Here is a 9,113-nt window from a genome sequence, read left to right on the forward strand (position 1 = left end):
CTCGGACTTATCCGAGGTGAGAAGCAAGAGGAAAATGCCTCGGACCACCTTGGTCCGAGGAGAAGGCAAGAGGTGCTTGGCTCGAATGACCTTGGTCCGAGGAGAAGGGCACAAGGTCCGATCGGACCTTGGTTGGAGGAGGTAGGTGTAATATCCAACATTTTCATAATACATTTATTTATTATAAATCAAAGTTTTAATACATAAAATGTACAACTTTACAAATTTAAGAAATAGTAATGGAAAAATAGTGTTTAAAATATGATTTTATGTTTTTAATGAGATTAAAGAAAGAGAAACTTGAGTAGTCAAGTATTGGACCCAAATGTCATATAATTTTAATTGGGGATTTTTATAAAAATTAAGAAAGTTTGGCTAAAGGGCTTATTTGAAAAGAATTTTAGTATTTTGGGTCCAAGTGTAATTTTTAAAAATAAATAAATAAATAAATAAATAAAATAAAATAAAATAAAAGGCTTCAGCCTTTCATTTTACCCGAGCCCCTCTCTCTCTCTCCTCAGAAACTCTCTCTCTCTCTCTCTGCGTGTTACTGTTGCCGACGACGCAGGAGTACTTTCCGGCCACCATTTTTAGCCACGCGCCGGACCGTTGGATTCAGAGGCCTCCGAACTATCGACCCACGCGGGAATCTAGAGCTCACTCGCCGATTAAACGCCTCAACCACTCGATTTAAGTTCGGCCACCCCGCGACTTCAAAGTTGCGATTCGGCCACCTCGGGCATCCGTTTGCCGATCCGTCACCACCATCGTGCTCCTCGTGTTGTGGGCTTCAAAACCCAATAACTTGTTCCTACATCTACCATAGTTGGGTGGTGGGCCCACCACGAGCCACCGCGATCCACCGTAGACCGACGGTCGAAACTTAGTGTTCGAGGTTCCGAAGTACGTTTTGAGTCTCAGAAAATCATCGTTTGACTTATTGTGGAACCCGATAATTTTGGTATAATTTCTTTAACCTATATATTGTGATTTAATTGTGATTGATTAGAGTAATTGTTATTATGTGTATTTATAGTATATAATTATATATTATTGATATATGAAATATTTTCTGTAATTTACTGGCTGGCTGGGATTGTATATATTTTTGATACAGGTTTTGATTTTGGAATTGTCCACTTTATAGCCGTTGTGCTGTCTAATTTTCTAGAAAATATTAGATATTAAATAAAGTATAAAAATACATATTTAATTGATTTTATATTAATATGGAAATTATTATGATTAAGTAATTTTAATTATTATTGTTATTATTTTGTTAAGTAAATCAAGAATACAGATTCATATATATATATATATATATATGAAAAGTATGATTTATAGTAAACCTATTATCTAACCATTATTATTGTATATTAATATTTGAATATTAAAATAATATCAAATATTAGTTTCTTACAGTTATTGATATTTGTAAGACCAGTGAAGTTTGGAGAAAATATATTTATTATATCACTGGAATTGATATTATGACTAATTAATAATAATATAAATATTTATATTTATATTATTATCATTATATTGATTATTACAACTTTATGTTACAAATATGATTTCTTTTATAAAATGACTATTTGAATATATACATCCATATACGTATTGCTATTGAAGTATTTTGTTATTAATATCGAAATAAGTTTAATTATAGACGATAATTATTATTGTTGTTAGGATTATAATTATTATTATCATTTATATAGTTTCTGGTATGATTAATATACACTATCAATAGTGTATATTTACGGATTAGATAGAATTTAATAAATTATGTGCCTTGAATAGGAATTGTATGGATTTGATTGATTGACTCTTGGTGAGCCGTTTTAAAATAAGCTAAGGACCTAAGGTAAGTAAATCTCACCTTTTGTGCTTAAGTGTAAGATGCATGACTACATTGATTGTGTACATCTGATGAGTTAAGTATGGTATGATGATGATGCATATGATAAGTATGTGAAAAATGGTTATATGAACACCATAAGGGTGTTGTGTGATATGTAATTGATGAATTCTGTGATATGTGAAAGATGTCTTACTTGATTAAGAATGATATGAATTATGTGCAAGTATGTGTTCTTATGTTGATGGATATGTGGATTACTCTATGTTCATGATTTGTTATATGTTATGATATATGAAGCGTTTAAGTTTTTAGGCTGGAAACCTTAGACCTGAGCCATAGCTCTACGTTAAGGTATAACAACGCCACCAACCCAAAGCTTCATGTATTATGACTAAAGATGTTTTGAGTTATATGAGATGTGATACAATGCCTTGATTGAATACCATCAACACGAATCATGAACATGAACATTGGCATTTCAGCATCAGCATATATGCATGGCATGTACAGTTATGTGATACATTATTATGTGATATAAGACCATGCATATGAATATGAGAAAAGTTATGAAATGCCTTGAAAAGTCTTATGTAAAGTTAAACATTTTAATGACACAAGGCTTAAGCAAAATGATAATAAGATGTTTAAAAAGGGGTGCCACTGTTTTGATGAAGCAATCAAGTAAGTTCAGTAAAGAAGACGGAAGTCTATAAGACTTATAGTGGCTGCCCACTAGTGTGGGCTAGGTCAGAGTTGACCATTCAGATATGTTTGCCATGTTTCCGTCTTTCTCCTCCATATGTGTAATAAGTATGGCAGCTATGGCAACGATGAAATGAGTGTTATGATGAGCCTAGCTGAGATGATGGCTAGCCGGAGGAGAACCCATGGGATTCTATATGATATGTGTAACAAGCCCTGCAGGCATTGGCTGAATCAAACAGTGTGCACAAGTGATATTGGGCCCATAAAAATGTGAAACTAAAAGAAAGAGCATAAAAGTAAAGTTTGAAAGTGCATGAGCAATAAATGAAATGCATAAGTATACAAGTCAGCATATTAGTATATGTGCACTACAAACTCACGACATTCATGTGTATGTGTATGCATGAGATTTGCTTACTGAGCGTTAGCTCATTATGTTATTTTCCAACATTTTTCCAGGTGTGGCTTTAGCTGTTGAGCAACTTGTGGAGCACGGACTCAGTAGCAATGCAATAATGGTTTAGAGTTTTCATATGGCTGCCTTAAATTTAAAGTATTCATACGTGTAATAATTTCTTCTAATAAGTTTATATAAAAGTTTTAAATTTTTCTGTATTTCTTCGTATCATTTTATTTAATTCTTTTGGTCAAGTGCCTTACATACTCGTAAATCCTAGAATTACGAGTATGTGGCAGACGTACCCTACCTTAGGGACGTTACAGTAGGCTCGGACCTACCCGAGGTGAGAGGCCAAGGGAGTTGGCTCGGACCACCTTGGTCCGAGGAGAGCCAAGCATGCATGACCTTGGTCCGAGGAGAGCCATGCATACATCACTTTGAGCCAAGGAAAGCTTGAAGGAGTAATCAACATGCATGTGAGACTACGTCAAAATCCCCGGAACGACTTTAGCAAGAATCGGTCTAGGCACTCGGGAATCTCTCATTCCTCACTCAAATTGAGGAATCTGTTGTATTTTATATATTTTTTGTAATTTAAATATAAGATGAATAATAAAATATCCCTATCTAAAGGGGATATCAGTTGAGGATCCCAGGCCTATAAATAGAGGGTTGGTGGGATCGTAAAAGGACTTTTGGCAAATTGAGAGTTAATCGGTGTTCTAGAGAGAGAAAGTGTGTTTTTCTTGAGAGAACCCCTTTTTTGTATTCTGGAATTTTTACACTAAGAAACTCAGTTGACACTGGTTCATCTGATCTTGAGTGTGAATACAGTAATAAAATCTCTAAGTGGATTAGGCTATTACCGACTATCGAGGCTGAACCACTATAAAATCTCGTGTTATTTACTTTTTGTTCATAAACTGACTGTGTCGTTTTATTTCTCTTGAAGGCTATATCGTTTTTGACGTTCTCACGTCGTTGGCTAAAAACACAGTTAACATTAAGGATAAACCGTGATAAGAATAATAACTCTTAAGGATGCTTAGAATGATATAGCAAGAACACTCGTTCCTTTTTTACGTGGTTCGGAGGCTAAAATTTTCCTAGTCCACGAGTCGATATTATTACTGTATATCTCTCTCTGTATTTTGACAAAGTATTTGCATTACACAGAAAAAAAAAAACCTTTCCTTTTTTATCCCAAGTCTTGGTATTTATAGAAGAGCCATCCCAAGATAGGTGTAAGGGACATCACGTGCATACCCATCATTATTTGTGACCTGTCTTGCACAAATAATGAATATTACAATATATATTAAGGTATGGTCTAACCATTAGGTAAAATTGATCATGGATCGTCTGGCATAATCGGACATGTGATGCCTGATCACGCACGTTTATATTACGTGTCCGAGAATTTAGGGATAAACGGACATGTGATGTCTGATCACACACGTTTATCTATAACGTATCCAGCTTAATAAACTCTTGGACATGGCAGGTTGTCAGAATACTACGACCTAAATATAACGCCAGCTCATGCCCAGGAGGCTGTATTTTAAATCCATCTCCAACTCGTGCCTTAATGCTTCATATTCCTCAGCTCGTGTGATTACCTGGGAGTCGCACTACCTTCGCAGAGGAGGTATCAACTTGTAGATCCTTTAGTACTGTTCTTAGCTAGCCAGCTGTACTCGAGCTGCATGAAAGACCCGGGCTGAATATCAGGGCGTACATGATAGAAAATAGAAACAACAAGTTTTACATAGAGAATAAAATCTATTATATTTTTCACACAAAAGAAAAACCTTTCTCTCTAGCCTATAATCAAAAGTCTCATGTGTTGAGAATACTTTTGATTCACAAATTTGATTTTTGTTCTCCATGTGCCCACCCACATCTTGAGGTGTAGAGAAAGTCTTGGAAGATCTATGTGTGAGTACTCTAGCAAGGATAGGAAGATCGAAATATATACGAAAAGATTCAAGGATTCTTGATAGGCTATAAGAAGTAAATCATTTCGTATTATTTTTTATATATACATATTTCATGTTAAATGATCCTCATATAAAGTTGTTTATATGACTTTTTTGTTGTTGTGTACAATACTACCATTAACGCAATTTCCACTGCGCACTAGGAATTGTTCCTAACAGTAAAGTCAGCCAACAACCAACCGTTCTGGTACCGCACTTAAATTTACTCGATACGTCAGTTGAGATCTGCAACAACAATTTCAACTCCAAGGATCCCTATTACATTAAACACTATTATGCACTACTTCGTTATTGTTTTCCTTTAATTACTAGACAATTCATCTCTGTTTCTTGAACAAGACGCAAGTTGTGGGGTTACTCAAACTTGATTATATATTGACTATGAAAAATTGTTTATTCCTAACATACTCTTTTCTATATTCGATGAACAAATTTAATTTATTAATGACAAATCTTCATATTCATTTAAGAATAATACGTAAATGGAACTAAACTCAAAATCAAAAAATTAAAAACACAATCTCAATAAACATAATCTGGTACAAAAAAATGAAAAATATTGTGAATCATAGTGGATTAACTATGCAAAATAATAAAAAAAAATTGTGCTTCACAATATCTTTAGCGTGCATTGTTCTTTCACATTGCTTGAATTGGTAGAACATGCATGTCACTAAATTCAGATAAATTACCGAATTGACCATATATTATACATAAAAATTAAACTACTACCCACAACTACACAATTACCCTCATTTACCTACAAATTTCTTAATCTAAAATATACAATCCAATAACAAAAACTGGCTACAACAAGTTGATTCTTCAATATTTTATGCTTATGTGGGCCAATACCCTACACACATTTTTCAGACAAGTACACATTCTTATACAACCAAATCAGGCCTCATCATTTTTTTAATTAAAAAATATGGGCATTACTCATTCCGCCACAGTACAATGCTGTTGACGCCGTTTTTCGCCAACAGATAAAAGAAGAGAGCACGTAAACAATTAAAGACAATGGCTAAAACAAACAAACGAGTCAGACACGCGGTTTTTACGTGGTTCAGCAGTTAAATCTGCCTAGTCCACGAGTCTCTGTTATTAATCTCAAGATTATCTCTGAACAATCCTTTAGCATGAATTCTCCAGAGTTTTCTATCAAGAATCAGAAAATCGGTCATTTACAATGGTGCATCACTTCTCTATTTATAGAGAATGATGCAGAATACTATCCCACATATTTTGGGTAGTTACTCTTTTGTGAATAAAAATAAATAGCCTTAAATGCCAATAATCAGATATAGAAGGAAACGTTCCCCAAAGATCAGGAAACGCATAACTGACTAAATAATATCCCATGATTTTTGGGGATTTACATCAATAAATGAGGATCATATCCCATATCTACAACACTTGTAGATATTCAAGGTAGTCATTGCGTATCTCCAAGGCTTCACGTCATTGTGCGAGCCGCTGACACTTCCCGAGCTGACATTTCTTTCGAGATGGCATATCGAGCTCGAGATCCCTGCTCCGAAGTTGCTTCTGAAGATGAGGGGCTCACAGAGCTATCCTTCGAGATCGAGATCATTTCGAGGTCACCATATTCGAGGTCTGTACCATACTTTGCAGGCTCCGATTTACAATCGTAGAGCATACCCTTAACCCTCACGAGACCATTTAATGCGAACTCAGCTTTCGAGGTCATATTTGCTACGGCTCGAAATCTGGGTATAACATTTTGCCCCCTCAAAAGTATTTGTTCGAATCCTAAGAGAAGGAAACTTTTGAACTACTCTTTTCGGGAACCATACCGTCACACTCTTAAAAGCGGACACGTGCCAGATGGGTATTGCTCACTTTAGGTACTTGAGTACCTTGGGAACATGCCCACGATCGTTCGTCTGACAGCTTTTCGGCGCTATCTTATCATCGACTCCCCTCCATTCGATCTGTTGAGGATTTCAATCAACGTTCCTGATTAATTCAGTTTTCCCACCTATTTATGCAAGACTCCCTCTTCGTCTTCTTCACATTTTCTCATCACAGACCAAAAAAAAGAAACACTCCCTAAACCTCTTACCACAGTTTATGCTCATTGCATGTTTTCCAGGCCGAAGAAACAAAAGAATCCTGGTTTGTACGAGTCAGTGAGTTCTTTCCTGCAACCTTTTCTCCACTCGACGATTTCGCTGCACTCCCCATTACTGTGTAAGTACGCCATTTTTGTTGTTCCTTTTATATTGTGCTTGCTGTGTATGTTAGTTTACGTTATTAGCATGATGCGATAGGAGGGTTTGAACCGATAGGTTTTTAGGCTTTCTGGATTTTCACTCTGGAAGTTCGTCTCTGGTTTATATTCAGATTCAATCGTTTGAATGTGGTTTCAACTTTCTGGGTTTTGAAGATTTTAGGCTATGTTTCTTGTACACCAAGTTTTCGGGTAAAAACCCTTATTCTTGACAATTACACGAAACCCGAAAAAGCCCTTTCCTGGCTAACCGCCACCTTCCTTTCCCTTGAACTTCGGGATTTTCAAAAAATCATCCACGTTCTTTTTCTTCCCTGTGGAACACGCGCTCTGACTCTTTAGTGAGGGTCTTAATATTTAGTTTCTTGCCCTTAGTTATCCGAGCTTATCTTATCGAGTTCGTGATCCTTGCATGCATGGCCCTCACCATTTTTTCTTTCTCGTTAGATGTCACAGAATCTGAAAAGACGGTGGGGGTCATTACGAGCAATCCCTTACGAGCCCAAATCTCCGAGCCCGGAATCGGTCTTTGTTCGGAACCAGCGTCGGATTAAAGAGTACGAGATCGCACGCGAGCAAGAAGACATCCGAGCCCACTATCGCCGCCAGATTGACGAGGTCATCGAAAAGAAGAGAAGGGTCCTTCGGGAAGCCATCTATCCGGAGCCGAACCCCGGACCTAGGCCAGTTCCCCTCGACCCCGCGTTAAAAGTCACGGTAGCATACCATCCGGGGGAACTTCAGTTTTCCTTAATGGCGGAGCCTTCGTCTTCGCAGCCTAGGAGGGAGATGTTTGAAGCCGAGTTCTACCAGAGCTCGGTTACCACCTCCGACCAGATAACTGACATCCTGGCCCTTCATGGCCTTAGCTCGTTGGACACACTGAACTGCCGAACTCCGACAAGACATGAACGGAGCTGCTTCGCTCCTGGGGGCCGTGATTCCAGTGTGAAGTACGCGGCCTGGAGCCAGGAACACCTATAGGCAGGAGCTTTGCTGCCCCTGAAGTCCTTTTTCAGAGATTTCACCGATTTCGTTGGGTTGGCTCCATTCCAACTCAACACCAACTCATACAGGGTGCTGTCTGCCCTGAGGTCCTTATTCCACGAGTTGGGGTGGATAGGACCTTCACCCCAAGAGATTTTATACCTCTTTTGTTTGAAGAGTAATCCCTCCCGAGCTCGGGGAGGAGATGGTTTTTACTATCTTTCGAGCTATCCCAAAGAGACCAAAATCTTTGAAGACCTTCCAAACCATCCCCCTGACTTCAAAAGGGCTTTTTTCTGGACAGACGGTCTGTTCCCGTCTCGACATCGTTCGTTTAGGCGAATTCGTAAGTATTCTCGTTACTTTCTATTTTTGAGCTCGAATCTTTAGTCCTTGTATCCATGTTTATTTGAAGTGTATCTCGCCTTTCAGCTAACTTTCAGCGTCCCACCCCCGACGAGACAATGAAGGAGCACAGAGGGAGCCTGCTCCGACTCCCTTATGGCAGGAGGTCTCTTTCATTTCTGTTACATGAGGACAAGCTTCGAGCTTGTGGCTTGTTGGGACAGGGCCAGTCAACCTCTGACTGGTCCAGTAAAAAATACGAACGCTGGGAGGAAGTGCCTCTGCCCACAGGCATCCTTCCCCCGAGGAGGGAAAGGAAAGCATCTCTCCCAATTCGCTCGAGAAGTCCGCGGTCGGGGAACGAGGCCAATGATGAAGCCTCGAGCTCGGACTCCGGTGGAGGTAAAACCCTTCCTACTTCGCGAATGTGGTCCCCCACTTTATTAAAACACAGGCCCAATAGACTAGTCTCGTGCCCACAGGATAGATACCACTTCTACATATGGAGTTGGGTAGATGACTGTGTCCATAGGTTTGACAGTGGGCTCGGGAAAT

General features: G+C 38.3%; 1 long non-coding RNA gene across 1 annotated transcript; it reads left to right on the top strand.

Annotated features, from left to right (window-relative positions):
• The first annotated feature begins 477 nt into the window (after positions 1-477).
• On the top strand, positions 478-3,836 carry LOC133780263 (uncharacterized). The gene is made up of 3 exons (XR_009869193.1): positions 478-961; positions 1,804-1,867; positions 3,029-3,836. It is a non-coding gene; the product is annotated as an uncharacterized LOC133780263 (long non-coding RNA).
• The last annotated feature ends 5,277 nt before the right edge of the window (positions 3,837-9,113 follow it).

The sequence above is a fragment of the Humulus lupulus genome, chromosome 5 (genome assembly GCF_963169125.1).
Source record: "Humulus lupulus chromosome 5, drHumLupu1.1, whole genome shotgun sequence".
In the NCBI taxonomy this organism is placed as follows: Eukaryota; Viridiplantae; Streptophyta; class Magnoliopsida; order Rosales; family Cannabaceae; genus Humulus; species Humulus lupulus.